The sequence below is a fragment of the Lolium perenne genome, chromosome 7 (genome assembly GCF_019359855.2).
Source record: "Lolium perenne isolate Kyuss_39 chromosome 7, Kyuss_2.0, whole genome shotgun sequence".
NCBI classification, from domain to species: Eukaryota; Viridiplantae; Streptophyta; class Magnoliopsida; order Poales; family Poaceae; genus Lolium; species Lolium perenne.
In genome coordinates, this window is record NC_067250.2 from 51,154,893 (window position 1) to 51,167,477 (window position 12,585).

Below are 12,585 nucleotides of genomic sequence, written 5' to 3' on the forward strand. Positions count from 1 at the left end.
ATAGTGCCTAGTGTCCGTAATTGGTACTTTGATGATATTGTTGCAACTTGTTATGCTTAATGCTTGTCACTAGGGCCCGAGTGCCATGATCTCAGATCTGAACATGTTATTATTTCATCATGATATTTATTGTTTATGGTCTTACCTGCAAGTTGTATACACATGTCGCTGTCCGGAACCAATGGCCCCGAAGTGACAGAAATCGGGACAACCGGAGGGGATGGTAGTGATGTGAGGATCACATGTGTTCACGGAGTGTTAATGCTTTGCTCCGGTACTCTATTAAAAGGAGTACATTAATATCCAGTAGATTCCCTTGAGACCCGGCTGCCACCGGCTGGTAGGACAAAAGATGTTGTGCAAGTTTCTCATTGCGAGCATGTACGACTATAATTGGAACACATGCCTATTGATTGCTTTGTACTTAGACACAGTTTTATTATTATCTGCAAATGCCCTGCTTGATTGTTACATGAGTTTCTCTCATCCATGCAACGCCCGTTATCCGTCCCCGTGCCTACAGTATTTTAATCATGTTGTTTACTATAATCACTACTGCTGTCTCTGTTACTCTGGTGCTATTATTTCACTACTGCTACTGCTATAAAACTGTTACTACTGATAAACTCTTGCGAGCAAGTCTGTTTCGAGGTGCAGCTGAATTGACAACTCCGCTGTTAAGGCTTTCAAGTATTCTTTGTCTCCCCTTGTGTCGAATCAATAAATTGGGTTTTACTACCCACGAAGACTGTTGCGATCCCCTATACTTGTGGGTTATCAGTGGAGCAGGTAGACGGGAAGACAAGGGAGAAGGTGCTTGTGGAACGCGCTGCCGATGTCTTCTTCGGTGGCTGCGGGAATTGGGACCAGGTCCCGGCAAGGGCATACCCTAGCGTGGCAGGCTGCTATGCAGCAGGACTAAGGCCGACAATTGTTGCTGCAGCTGTGGATGGTGAAGGCCGCAACAGTTCGCCGCCTCCTCTACTAAGCACCTGGAAGTCGGGATGCTCAAACCTTCATGCAGACAGTGAACTCCCAAAAAACTCCTCTTGGTTCATTGGTGCGTTGAATGGGTGTCAATCATTTTTTTGTTGGGTCGTTTATGTAGGTAAATTGGTGCAATTAGCAGCAAGGGAGGATGAGCAGCGGGAGTGGTATACTCGTTTCAAGACCAGGTGAGCAGCCTGTGTTATTCTATATTATCTAATATCTAATAGGTTATCGTTGATAGTTTGGTGGTGGAGTGCATGGAAGAACACATTGGTGTTCAGGTGGATGGTGACGATGCTGATACTCTTGTGTCTTGCCGGCGCTGGTGCCGCGGGCTTCACCTTCGACAAGTACAACCTGAGGGTAAGAAGCATAATCACATTGCCACCTCTACTATCTCACAATCTTGATTGTACTTCCAGTGGATGCAGATGGCAAGCAAGCAAATGAATCTTTCTTGTTGTTTGTTTAATATAGTTTGCTAATATTGGTTTGAAGCTAAAAGTGCAATTATGAGATGACAGGCATTTGGTGTGACCGAATTTGTGTTCATTTGGTGTGACCGAATTTATGTTCCTTGTCTTCTGTTTAACCCTTCTTGTAATTTCGCATATAACTCTTTCATATCATCTGTACCTACAAGCTACAACATTTAGATCCTTAGCTCTTTAATTTATGATCTTACTTGAGGAGGTCAATGCACATGTTCTTTAGTTCATAACATTATTTGAACCACCAATAGAAGGAATCATCGTAACTAAATTATTTTCTGCTGCTTCAGGTCCCATCACATAATATTTTTCTGGTATTATTTGAACATGTGGCTGGTATTATAGGTTTCAGAGAACGACATATGATCTTGGAATTGTCAATTCGGTTCTATGAAGGTATTAGGTGCTTAGTTGGAGGTACATATTCAAGGTTGAGGCTGAAATGCACGATGTAGAAAGGTACGTTTTAGTTTACAGTACAATGCATTCATGTTTGTTTTCTTCATCTAGCTCTGCTCATTTCAATTGTATGTTTTTCTTTCCCCATCCTTTTGTTTTGGTACCTGATAAGGTGATGGGTTTCTTCTCTTTTCTCTTAAAATTTGGGTGGTACATTTTTGTGTGTGGTAAATCTCTGTGAATATATAACTGAATAATTGAAGAAGCATTCAGAAGTTGTGAAATACAATATGAGTTTTTTTGGGGTAAATCTGCATGCTAGAAAGTCCATGCCATATATTACTCCGTCCATTTCATTCAGCAAGTTCTTGCATCTCTTGCTTGCCATGGTACACAAGATGCCATTTGTTTTGAGTTAATATGTCTTAAATTAAAGTGGCTGGGAGCTTAGGAGATTCTAAAATTGAGCTTATGTGTGTGTGGCCGCGAGGCGTTCAATTCATATTTCATGCTATTTTCATTTCTTGCTTCAAATTCACCCTGCCAGGCAAATCAGCATGGCCAGAAAAACTAAAATGATTCAGTTGGGACTTGGCTACCAAGCTACTGCCCTCTGTTTCCTCTGAAAACGTGAAATGCTAAAATTTACATGTTGAACTTGGCTGCCAAAGCTACCGACCTCTGTTTCCTCTTAGTTTCCTTATTAAACCCGGCCTCTGAATTGCAGCCTATATAATGCTGATGAGGTTCATTGGTATATACTTCCACAGACATGAATAATATACTCTCACTTCACATGTAAGCATCTACCTTTTGCAGTATGGTGCCAAACATGGAGGAGCCCCTTGTTGGGGGCAACGTTGAGAAGATAGAGGGACAGGAGATAGGTTGGTACTGATTGAGGTTAAGAAGAAGTTGTACCGTGCTGGGCATATCGCTGTTGGATTTCATGAATTATTATAGATGTATGAGTAGAAGAAATTCAAATGGGAAGCATAGTTGAAGAATGCTGATGACAATGAGCGCTCATTGTGGTCGATGTGAACATTGAAAAGATGGGATGCATTCAGGTAAAAGTACGAGTACCTTTTGGTATGTTGTGATCGGTGTTCAGTTCTATCTGTTTTTTTTTTATTTTGCTTGGCTCGTGTAGGAAATGGGGTTGAAGATATTCCGTCTGCTGCCACATTCAATGTCATCGCAAATGATACATCACCAAGCATAATCTCGAATGGTATAGGAAAAGGATCTATTGTTGAGCCAGTTGATTCTTTTTTCCTGGATATGTTTCCCCCTTTCTACATAAATATCAATAACTATCAGTAGAAATCCATAAATAGATAATATTAAGTACTCTTATAAGGCACATTTATTTATATTTTTCATGAGACCAACCTTTACAATTTTGTGTATATTAGCATCTAAAGTTTAATTTTGGCAAGTTTGGTTACACACATTGAAATGGTTGTAATGGGACAATAATATGTTTTTTTGTCACCCTTACTATAATGAGACATAAGTAAAATCATACTCCCTCCGTTCCTTTCTATAGTGCCTATTGTATTTTGGCACGGAAATTAGCGCAAGCCATTTTTTGACACAAAACACCCTAGCGATCTTAGATACAAAATAGGAAACTGAAATCATATCTCAGAAAATAATCTTGTTTCCATAACCGATCGCGTCATGTACTCCCTCTCTCCCGCTATTCTTTCCATAATCAGATTGGTTTTCATATTTTCTGGACGGGAACAAATTGGTTTCCAGATTTACTGGATGGGAACAGATTCGTTTCCAGATTTTCTGGAGGGGAACAGATCGGTGGAAGGGGTTCTTTGCAAAAAAACATAGCTTTACTCTTATATTTTGAAACAAAAGCGAAAAAACAATAGGCATTATAGAAAGGAACGGAGGGAGTAATTTTTAAGAAAATATCATATGGATGCATGCTGGCTGGTTGTCTCACATGATTACCGAGAAAGAGATCATAGGGACCCCACTTTTTTATGTTTTTACTGCCAAAGATAATCAAATAATGCGATGATGAAAACTGTAGCAGCATACATCTTTCCCATGAAAGAAAAGGCTACACAATGTTGAAAACAAGCCATGGAACCAATCAAGGGATCAGCTTAAGAGGTTAATTTAGCTACCTGGTGCGTACCAATATATTTTCTTATAGTTAGTATTCCTTCAGAGTTGGAACTATACTTATGTCACTGAACACTACGATTGTACTGCTACCTTTCGCAACGGAAAGGCACAGATGTGGTTAGCTGCAGCCTCAAGCCACTGGACAGGGTACAACACAAAACAAACTAAAATGAAGATAGATACCAAGTTACATGATACTAGCACCCAATATGATATGAACTAACTTCTAACCTTTATTATGCTTGACGTGTTGGGGCAATTCCTTGATGATATTAGGATTTTATGTATTTAAGGTGTCCATATTCCAAAGCAGTCACTCATTTTAGCGTCTTTTTACTGTGATTTTTTTTGTCTTACTGAGATTACAGTGGAGCAAATGCCCTCACAATCTTCAAAAAAAATGCTCTCCGGTTTACTGCCACCAAAGATCATTGTCTCCTTAAGAATTTGGACCAGTGATTGTTGTTGCCATGGAAGCTGAAATTCTTCTGTTTGGCATTTCAATAGTTTTCTGTCATGTTTTTTAGTTCGACATGATTTCATTAAAGCAACATGAGCAACTTAGTAACTTTGGTCTTGCTAAATGGAAGGTTGTTAATGCTAAAGTTTGTCAAAGAGTTCTGGGAATACTGGTCTGGAAAAACTCTGTAGTTCCCATATTATTGTTAACTCTTTGTTTCATTATGTGCTACCCTTTTTCTGTTGTATTTCTAAAAATGCCAAGATTTCTTTGTAATGCCCATCGTAAAAATACTTAGCATTGTTTATGTCAGACTGCACTGTATGGCCTTTTTTAGGGAGTGTATGCCCTTCACACTTTTGTTTCTGTGGTATGCCTCACTCCAATTATTGGTGTCATCTTCCCTCCTGAAATCACTATTTTCCTATTTGTAGGAGCTTCAGTAAGGTTGCTCACTGCTGATCTCGAAGTGTTTTTGTTCTGGGTACTTGTATGATCGAGGAAGAGTGTGTTATTCCTAAATGTGCTATTGCAGATCCAAGGTGAGATTATCATATTTTCTATATTCAATCTCAGGCAAAGATTCATCTCCCGTTCAGTAACATTCACTTTATATGTAATTATTTCATTGATCCGTGGAACTGGCCATCCTCTGTGAACATTTAACTTGCTTTGCTGCTAACTATGATTTCCTACATCTGTGCATTAGGTTGCAATAGTATACGCTTGATAATGTGCAATTAACCGTGCTGATGTTATGCTTATGTGAAGATTGTTTTCTATTTGGTATCAACAAAAAACATGTAGTCCTTCAGGGCTGCTTCCTACTGGTTATCAATAGGAAATCAACAGGAAAAGTAAGTCCTTTGATGTTACCTTTTGTTGTGTTTGGTTCAAAAACATTAGTATGCTTGCCCAGGTTCAACTGTGTGGTTGACCAGGTCTAGGTCCAGGTCCAATGTCTCCGAGTAGTAACCATCTATCGATAGCTAGGATTCTGATGTTCAATTGCTTATATGATGTACTCTTGCTCTTAATATGTTTCTAGCATCCATTTATTTTAGTATTATGTAAATTAGAATGGAACAATGTCAATTTCTTATGGTTACCAGAAAGTGCTTTCATGCTCAAATAACCAAAAGCTGATTCCGGTCTTGGGCCTGTGGAAAACACATTATTCTACATATAAGCATGGGGTTTGCATTTGCTGCTAGAACCACAGATGACCCTGGAGCTTTTGATTTCAAACAACGAGGTGACAAGATTTACTTGGACTTTTCTGTATGTTTGACACGGATGCTTACCATCCAGGAACATCAGTAGATATTAAGGGGTACAGAAGCGTTGTATGGGCTGACCAAAAAAGAAGTGTTCCTTCTTATTATCGTGTATGTAGCACCAACATTCTATGAAACCACGATAGATCATTTAAGTTATGTAATATATTTGTGACAATATTCATATGATGGTTACATTATTGTCTCGCTTATGCGTTTGCACCAAAATACCATCCTATATGTTAGCATCTATTAGCATGTTATTAATACTTTTTTGTTCGCACTGATTTAGGCATTTCTCTCATGTATTGATTCTGCCATTTGCGCAATAGCGCAACGGGTACATTACCTGCTAAGCATATGATCACCTGCTCTTAGACACAATTGTTTTATTTCTTTGTTGAATTTCTTCTATAGCAATTATGATGCTTTTAGTTCTGCTCATTATTTGTGTATATTCGAACATCTGCCACCGGTGCACATCATGTGTACTGACAAGATCTTGGCTGGATTGAACATTGTTGAAGGTGGAATTCTACTAGGGATAAAAGTCAGTGGAGTAAGAGAGGGATAAAAGTTGCAGTTTTTGTGATAGTCATGGGAACCTGGGACATGTTCACTTAAACTGTTCTGCTGCAGTTTTCTTTGGTATTTGCAGACCTACCTCCAGTATATGATAGTCGATTGATTTAATGGTTATGGTAAAGATGAGAAATTTATTTGATATGGGATTTGTGCTCTCTAGAGGGCAATATGGTTTTCTGGGAATGGTACTTTTAGTATGTAGGCTGATTAACCCTGCACAAGTGATGCTCTTTCTCTTTTGGTATGATTCACTAATGTATTTTTATTTATTGACTTGTATAGCTACAAGACACGCCCCAATTGTTGGAGTATGCAAGGAAGTCCACTCACACAAATCGCAACTGCAAGTGGGTCAATGACCTAAAATCTGACCCGGAAGCAGGATACAAGCGAGCCCGGAAGCACCGCCCACGAGGCAAAGGTGGCAAGGGCAAGAACAAGGACAAGGATGAAGACAGTTCCGAGGCGATGGACGAGGATGACGCTTCGCCGGATCCCAAAGCCGGATCCGCAGCTAAACCTAACCCATTCGACAAAAAGAGTGCGGGCGCATACCACACTTTCCTCGGAACTCCAACAGTCCGTGCAAGCAAATCAGCTCTCCGCATCCTGAACGCCACAGTTCCCGCTGTGCCGCAGTACGTCAGGTGGTCGGAAACTCTGTGTACGTTTGACAGAAAGGATCATCCTACTGTCATTCCGAAAGAGTGCTACGCCTTGGTTGTAAGTCCCCGCATCGACGGGTATGATTTCTCCAAGTGCCTCATGGATGGAGGAGCCAGCCTAAACATCATGTACCTGGAAACTTTGGAGCGGATGAACCTTACCAAGGAACAGCTAAAGCACAGCACCATTGAGTTTCATGGTGTGGTTCCGGGTAAAAAGGCAAATTCCCTGGGCAGCATCAGACTTCCCGTGGCTTTCGGCGACGCAAATAACTTCCGCCAAGAAATAATCACGTTTGAGGTCGTGCCCTTCAAGAGCTCCTACCACGTCATCTTTGGCAGGCCCACCTACCACAAGTTTCACGCTAGAGCGTGCTACATCTACAACAAGCTCAAGATCCCGGGTCCCAAAGGTATGATTACCGTATCCGGAGACTACAAGAAGGCTCATGAATGCGAGTTGGGCGAAGCCGCCTTCGCAGAGTCTGTGATATCTGGAGAGGAGCTGCAAGGCTACAGAGCCGCGGTGGATCCGACTGAGATGCAGACCACCAAGAAGCAGATTTCTGAACAGAAGACCTCCTTCAAGGCCGCGATAGAAACCAAGAAGCACGACCTCATTGTAGGCGACCCTTCCGAGCAGGTTTCAGTCGGAGCCAACATGGACCCCAAATAGGAAGACGCGCTCGTCGAGTTCCTCCGCGCTAACATGGATATCTTCGCATGGCAACCTTCCGACATGTCCGGAGTACCTAGGGAACTCGCCGAGCACTACCTCAACATAAATCCGGGGGCTAAACCGGTGAAGCAAGTTATGCGACGCTTTGGAGATAAGAAGCACCGCGCCATAGGAATGGAACTAGCTAAGTTACTAGAGGCAGGTTTTGTAATAGAAGTTATCCACACTGATTGGGTCGCAAATCCCGTCCTTGTACCCAAAAAGCACACTGAAATACTAAGAATGTGCATCGATTACTCCGGCTTGAACAAGCATTGCCCGAAGGATCCGTTCCCCTTGCCACGCATTGACCAAGTCATTGATTCGACGGCGGGGGCGGAACTTCTGTGTTTTCTTGATGCGTATTCCGGGTATCATCAGATCCGGATGAAGGAGTCTGACCAAAAGGCGACTTCGTTCATCACCCCTTTCGGCACTTACTGCTATGTCACCATGCCTTTTGGTCTAAAAAATGCAGGTGCCACCTACCAACGTACGATGCAGCGGTGCCTGAAGGACCAAATCGGCCGGAACGTGCACGCCTACGTCGACGACATCGCGGTCATGACCCGGAAAGGATCCGACTTGATCAGCGACCTCACAGAAACCTTCGACAATCTCCGCAGGTACAAGATGATGTTGAATCCGCTGAAGTGCGTCTTTGGCGTGCCAGCCGGAAAACTCCTTGGCTTCATAGTCTCTCATAGAGGCATTGAGGTTAACCCGGAAAAAATCAAGGCAATCCTGTGTATCAAACGACCAACTTGTCTCAAAGATGTGCAACGACTAACTGGTTGCGTCGCAGCAATCAGCAGGTTTGTTAGTCGTCTTGGCGAGAAGGCGCTACCTTTGTACAAGCTGCTGAAGAAAACAGACAAATTCGTCTGGGACGACGCAGCTGACGCAGCTCTTCGGGGGTTGAAGGAAATACTCACCTCCCCACCTATCTTGGCAGCCCCAGCAGAGTCAGAGCCAATGCTCCTTTACCTGGCAGCTACCAACAAAGTCATCAGTCTCGTCATCGTGGTGGAGCGAAAGGAAGAAGGTCATGAATATGACGTCCAAAGACCAGTCTATTACATTAGCGAGGTACTGACGGAGTCAAAGCAAAGATACCCTCACTTTCAGAAGCTAGCTTATGGAGTGTTCCTAGGCAGCCGGAAGCTGAGACATTACTTCCAAGAGCACCCAATAACAGTTGTGAGCAAGGCTCCGTTGTCGACGATTCTCAACAACGCTGACGCAACATGATGCACGGCTAAATGGGGCATCGAATTATCCGCCTTCGACATCGCTTACAAACCTAGGACGGCGGTTAAATCCCAAGTCTTGGCAGATTTCGTTGCAGATTGGACAGAAGCTCCGGATGTAAGTCTGGAGCCGGAACCAGAAACATGGGTCATGCACTTCGATGGATCCAAGCAGCATCAAGGCTCAGGAGCCGGAGTCACCCTGAAGTCCCCTACCGGAGAAGAACTGCAGTATGTTCTGCAGATCCACTTCGAAGCTACAAACAATATGGCGGAATACGAGGCTCTACTACACGGTCTGCGCATCGCTAAGGAAATCGGGATCAAGCACATTATATGCTGTGGAGATTCCGACCTGGTGGCACAACAAGTAGCCGGAACCTGGAACGCCAGAAACTCCGTCATGGCGGCCTATAGAGACGAAGTTGACGAGATCGCTAAGGGCTTCCTCGGATACGAAGTCAAGTACGTCAGGAGAGACGATAATGCAGCGGCAGACATGCTATCCAAGCTCGGATCCGGCAGGAAGCAAATTCCGCCTAGCATTTTCCTGGAGCACCTACGGATACCCTCAGTAAAGGGCGCTAACCCGGAAAATCCAGAAGTGGCAGTATCTCCGGTAAAGGAAGTGATGGCTATCATTCCGGCTTGGACCCAGCCTTTCCTGGACTATCTCATTGATCAGAAGTTGCCGGAGGACGAGGTCCTAGCACGACAGATCATCAGACGAGCAAGATCCTACACAATCGTTGATGGACAGCTCTACAAACGAAGCGCAATGGGAGTTTTCCTCAAATGCGTCTCCAGTCAAGATGGCATTGAAATACTCAGAGAGATCCACGTAGGGGATTGCGGGCATCACGCCGCTCCCAGGTCCCTCGTTGCCAAAGCTTTCCGGCTAGGATTTTACTGGCTCACAGCTAAAGAAGATGCTGACAAGTTGGTAAAAACCTGCCGAGGTTGTCAGTACTATGCTACTCAACCAAATACTCCAGCCCAAGAGCTGAAGACCATCCCTATCACCTGGCCGTTTGCGGTCTGGGGGCTCGATATGGTTGGTAAGTTAAAGAAATCATCTCCTGGCGGTTTTGAGTACCTCTTGGTCGCTATTGATAAATTCAGTAAGTGGATCGAGGCAAAGCCAGTGAGAAAGGCCGACGGTGCTACGGCACTCAAATTTGTTTGCAGCCTCGTGACGAGATTCGGCATCCCGCACAGCATAATCACAGATAATGGCACGAACTTCGCTCAAGGAGAATTAAAGGATTACTGCCATGACGTTGGGATCCGACTAGACTTGGCATCAGTGGCTCATCCACAGTCCAATGGTCAGGTCGAAAGAGCCAATGGACTCCTCTTATCCGGAATAAAACCACGCCTTGAAGAACCGCTGCGCCGCACAGCCGGAGCTTGGGCAGAGGAGTTAGACTCCGTCCTGTGGAGTTTACGAACTACCCCCAACAGGTCAACAGGATTCACTCCGTTTTTCCTGGTATACGGATCCGAAGCCGTGCTCCCTTCCGACATCATCCACGATTCACCGCGAGTTTCCGCCTATGATGAAGAAACTGCTGACGAGGCCAGACAGTTATCTGTGGACCTGATCGAAGAAGCTCGGAACTTAGCAGACCAACGCTCCACCATTTACCAGCAGAAGCTCCGGCGTTATCATAGCCGTCGAGTCCGGAATCGCTCGTTCATGGCCGGAGACCTGGTTCTCCGCCTTCGCTAGGTGAAAGATCACAAGTTGCAATCTCCATGGGAAGGACCCTTCGTCGTTAGCAAAGTGCTTCACAATGGATCGTACTACCTTGTCGATTTCCGAGAGCTAAAGGATAGACCTGCTAACTGGCGCCGGAAACGCAAAAGGGAGGATCCGGGTGACATCTACGATGAAACAGAGCGTCCTTGGAACATTGCACAGCTACGTCCTTTCCACACTTAGCATAGAATTACATACATTGTAACAATCATGCATGATCAATGAAATAAAGCTTTTGGTTCACTCTTTGAGTCTTTTACCTCCTTTACTTGTTCATTTTAGATCGTGTATGCTTTTTCCGACTAAAACCGCAGAGCTGGATATTTCCGCCTAGGCGTGTATGAAAGTTGTGATTTCTCAAAATCGTCCTTTAGGACGTAAGCTTAAGTTTTCTGATGAAATTTTTTTCTGTTGCGAACTCGTGGATTCCTAGTAGCGATTTCCGGCACCTCGGCTGGGGGCTTGTTTCCGCGGTTATTGATGGATTGCCATTGGGCTTCGTCGCCGCTGGCGAGCGTTTCCGGCTAAAGGTCTTCCGGCTCGTGGAAGGTCAAGCGAGTAAGCCGGAAAACATAGAAATCAGCACTTGCTTTCAAACAAAACGAAACATGCAAATAATATTAAAGGATAGCAGGATAAGTTGTTTCCGCCCATGCATAAATGTTTCGTCCCTAGCTACTTAAGAATTTAAAGTTATATTACAAACCCTCGCTGGGGCCAAAATGATGCATTGTTTTTCCCGCAGGAAAGAAAGTTTTCACTCCCCCTTAGCTGGAGAAGTTTTGCCCTTTGGGTCCCCTTCCTCGGCATCCTCTGCCGGAGACGACACGTCCTCGTCACTTTCTTCCTTCGAAGCTGCAGCGCCATCCTTGGGTTCCTCTTGGGGGCATCCTTGGAGCTGGTCCAGGTAAACTGGGTGCCGGATTCCGCAGGTCGTGCTTCCGCGTCACGCTCCTTCTGAAGTTCGGCTTCCAGGGGCTCGTCTGCAGGAAGCACGAACTTGTCGTAGAATTTTTCATGCCGGATCCTGCGCGCGATGCGGGTGTCGTAGCCGTTTACTGCATCTAGGAGCGCATTGACGTCTGCGTCCGGAGGAACACCGGTGGTCACCTGGTCAAGATCAAGCTCCGAGTTATGCGCCAAGCACATGGCCAAGGCCATCGCAGCTGCGCCTCGGGCTGATGATGCTTGTAGATCCGTCACCAACTCCGGAAGAACGTCCATCTTTTGTATGAGCTTGCGAACATTGCAAGTACGACTCCTCTTGATGGATAAGTTGTAGCATATCTTCCGGGAGGCGGAGATGAGGTCTTTGCAATCATCGCCTGCTAGTTGAAGGAGGTCATCTCGGGGGAACAAATTCCGACGCTTTTCCGGATACCCAAGCGGCTCTGCACGAGATAATCAGGATATAAGTATGCAATTTGAGCACAAGAAAAAGGTCGGAGCAAACATCTAGACAAGGTTCCAGCATAGTACCCAAGATGTTCTCGCTGAGCAAGTCCCAGTGATGTTCCGCGGTCTCCATATACTTCTGGAACCCACTGAGCTCTTTCTGCTGCCTCTTGATGGTCTCGCTGTCAGCATTTCTTTTCAATACAAATTCGCCCTTTTCCCTGACGTGCTCGGAGTTTTTCTCCACCAGCTGTTTCTCGGCTTGCTCCCTTTTTAGTTCCGCCTCCTTTAGTTTCGTTTCCAATTCTTGGTACGAGGAGCGCAGGTTCTCAAGTTCCGAGGAGGCTGTGACAAGGGATGAGGATGCGCCTATAATAACAAAGGTTAAAATCGGAATGTGACTTAAGTGATGAGCAAAGGGCGGAAACCAACCTTGAGC

At 44.5% G+C, this 12,585-nt stretch overlaps 1 long non-coding RNA gene across 1 annotated transcript; it reads left to right on the forward strand.

Moving 5' to 3' along the window:
- Nucleotides 1-3,012: 3,012 nt before the first annotated feature.
- On the forward strand, nucleotides 3,013-5,036 carry LOC139834091 (uncharacterized). The gene is made up of 2 exons (XR_011749407.1): nucleotides 3,013-3,114; nucleotides 4,929-5,036. It is a non-coding gene; the product is annotated as an uncharacterized lncRNA (long non-coding RNA).
- Nucleotides 5,037-12,585: the final 7,549 nt, after the last annotated feature.